The sequence below is a fragment of the Echinops telfairi genome, unplaced genomic scaffold (assembly GCF_000313985.2).
Source record: "Echinops telfairi isolate 266 unplaced genomic scaffold, ASM31398v2 ScPeMD7_7467;HRSCAF=8505_1, whole genome shotgun sequence".
NCBI lineage: Eukaryota > Metazoa > Chordata > Mammalia > Afrosoricida > Tenrecidae > Echinops > Echinops telfairi.
In genome coordinates, this window is record NW_022111368.1 from 26,830,150 (window position 1) to 26,832,940 (window position 2,791).

General features: G+C 44.7%; 1 pseudogene; it reads right to left on the bottom strand.

Moving 5' to 3' along the window:
* Nucleotides 1–1,171: 1,171 nt before the first annotated feature.
* Nucleotides 1,172–1,352, bottom strand: LOC115873262 (annotated as a pseudogene).
* Between the last annotated feature and the right edge of the window lie 1,439 nt (nucleotides 1,353–2,791).

The window sequence follows — 2,791 nt, forward strand, 5'->3', positions numbered from 1 at the left end:
TGAAAACCGTATGGATCACAGTAGAACACTGCCTGACTTACTTGCTTTGGACACCTCATTTGACAGGATCAATGACCCCCAAACCGGACTCGCTGCCATCCAGTCTGTTCTGACACATCACAACACTGAGAACGGAATGGAACTGACCCCTGTGGGTTTCTGAGACTACAAATCATTACTCGAGTATAAAACCTTGCCTTTCTCCTGTAGGCTGCTTTTGACCTTGCAGTTAGCAACCCAATACACAGCCCACTACCCCACCAGGACCACAGTCAATTGCCAGAGGAGGGCTTTATGTTTGCTGACATAGGCGCCACCAAGGGCAAGGGAGCTGATGTGGGGCACCAGCTGCGAAGATGGAACATGCCGGAGATTGGGAGGACGAGGCAGAACCAGGCAGTGCTTCATTCTGCGGACTCCAAGGTTGCCATGATTGGACTTGAGGTGACCGCGGCTAACAAGATCAGCAGTGTGAGCGTCACCAAAGGGGCTGATTAATAGTTGGATAGGCTTCGGGGCTCAGTATTACTCAGTTCAGTGTTTCATCCTGGCCTTGGGTAAACATTCGCAGCCTCCTGCATATTTAATTATCCTTAGAATGCATGGATACTATGGACTCAGGAGGTACGGCAAACAGGTTGGATGTTTATCAGGACCCCAAACCATCTTGATAGTCTTCAATGATGTATATCAGACTCGAGGGAATTCTGACTCATGGTGATGCTACCGAACACAGCAAAATTGCCATCACAGAGTTTCTAAGGCTGTCAATCTTTAAAAAAAAATCATTTTATTGGAGGCTCGTACAACTCATCACAATCCATACATTAATTGAATCAGGCATGTTTGTACATATGTTGCCCTCATTCCTTTCTAGATATTTACTGTCTATTGAGCCCTTGGTATCATCTCTTTTCACTCCTTCTCCCTCCCACCCTCATAACCCCGATAGATTGGACACTGATATTATTTTCATCTCTCACACCGACCACTGTCTCCTTTACCCCATGTTTTCTGTTGTTCTTCCTCATGTAGAGGGGTGTATGGTTATGTGTTGATCATTGCGATCGGTTCCCCCTTTCTCCCTTACTCTCCCCCTCATCCCCCTACCCTTTAAAAACATTTTTTAAATTAATTAATTAATTAATTAACTAATATCCCCCCCCCCCCCAGAGGATGCACTCTTCCTGGAAGCACTGCAATACCAGGTCGATGGGTGGAGTGGACGGAGCAACTCCTGTTCCATCTCCCTGTTCCTCGGATATACTGTCCTTGGATAGAGGACGGATCAGATATTAAACTGATAAGAACAGATACTACACTTGATCTTAGCCAAAAGGCCGAGAAGCGATCCCCCTACCCTTCTGGTATCACTACTTCCACTCCTGTTCCTGGAGTCTGTGTGTCGTGAGCTCCCGTCCCTTTCTATACCTGTGTATACGTTCCTGTCTAGTCTGAATTGAGAAGCAGCACTGGGGTCATGGTAGTGGGGGGTGAGGAAGCCTCAAGGAACCAGAGGAATACAGTGTGTTTCATCGCTGCTTTACTGCACCCTGGTGACTCATCCCTTCCCTGTGGCCCCTCTGTGGGGAGATTGCTCCACTGTCTACAGATGGCCTTTGGATCTTTACAGAAGCACACGGTCACAACTTCCTCCTGAAACGAGGATTGTGGGGTGACATCACCCATCTTCTGGTTAGCTGCTGAGCACTGTAATCGCTGTGCCATCAAGGCTCCTTGACTATATAGAAACCAAGAACAACTGTAACAGGAAGGAATGTAAGATTTTGCACTGGGTCCAAAGAAATCATCCAGGTACAGTATGAGGGTTAAAGGTTAGCTGGCCTCATCCAATAGGGCACCACCTTTAAGCAGCAACAGGTCATTTTTCTAGAAGTGCATCATGTAGAAAAAGAAGGTGAATCCTCTCCAGGTCCTCTCCCGTCAAGCATACCTGAATTATTTTCACTTTCATTGTCACATTTTAGGAAAATGCTGTAAAGCTACATTCTGTCAATAGGAATAGAACTTTAAGCGTTCATTTTATAATCAATTCTACATTTTATGTTGCTTTCTACTTTCTAGTTTATCTTCACCTATATGTATATACTGTATCCGTGTCTCCCACAGTCATGGCGTATCAATGGGAGTTTGTCATTGGGCTTTTCATTAGACACTACATCCTGAGGAAGAGCCCCTCGTGCTGCAGATTTTCCCAGTGATCTGTGGTCATGGCTAGTTCATTTATCACTGGCCATGGTCATGGCCCGACAACGTACACAGTATGACAGTGACTTGTATAGTTATTGATCTTTTTAGTGTACATCTATATACCCCTACGCTTTACTGCTTTGAAGGGCTGCCACAAACGCCTGCCTGTGGCTTTCTCAGATTTCCTTTGATACTAAGTGGAATGACTCCAGGAATGTTAACATCCACATTCAAGCAATGTTAGCAATTAATATCTCCACCCACCATATTTTTAAGTTAACACTGCATTTTACTTTTCAGATAGAAGACCCAAACTGTACCCTGTACAGTTTTAATTTGCATCTCGGTCAGAGCTTAGGACAGTTGAATGGTTGGTCGTGTCTGTTTAGTCACTGTGTTTTCTCATTGGGAATCATCTAGTCATATCCTTTACACATTTATTTTGAAGTTTTGATGCTTTTCCTCTCCATTTTCACGAGCCTTTTGGGCAATGCTGGCAGAGATTCTTGCCAGTATAGTTGACAAACCTGTTCCTTACAGTCAGCTTGCCTTCTCACTTAAGCTCTGTTAATATGTAGTT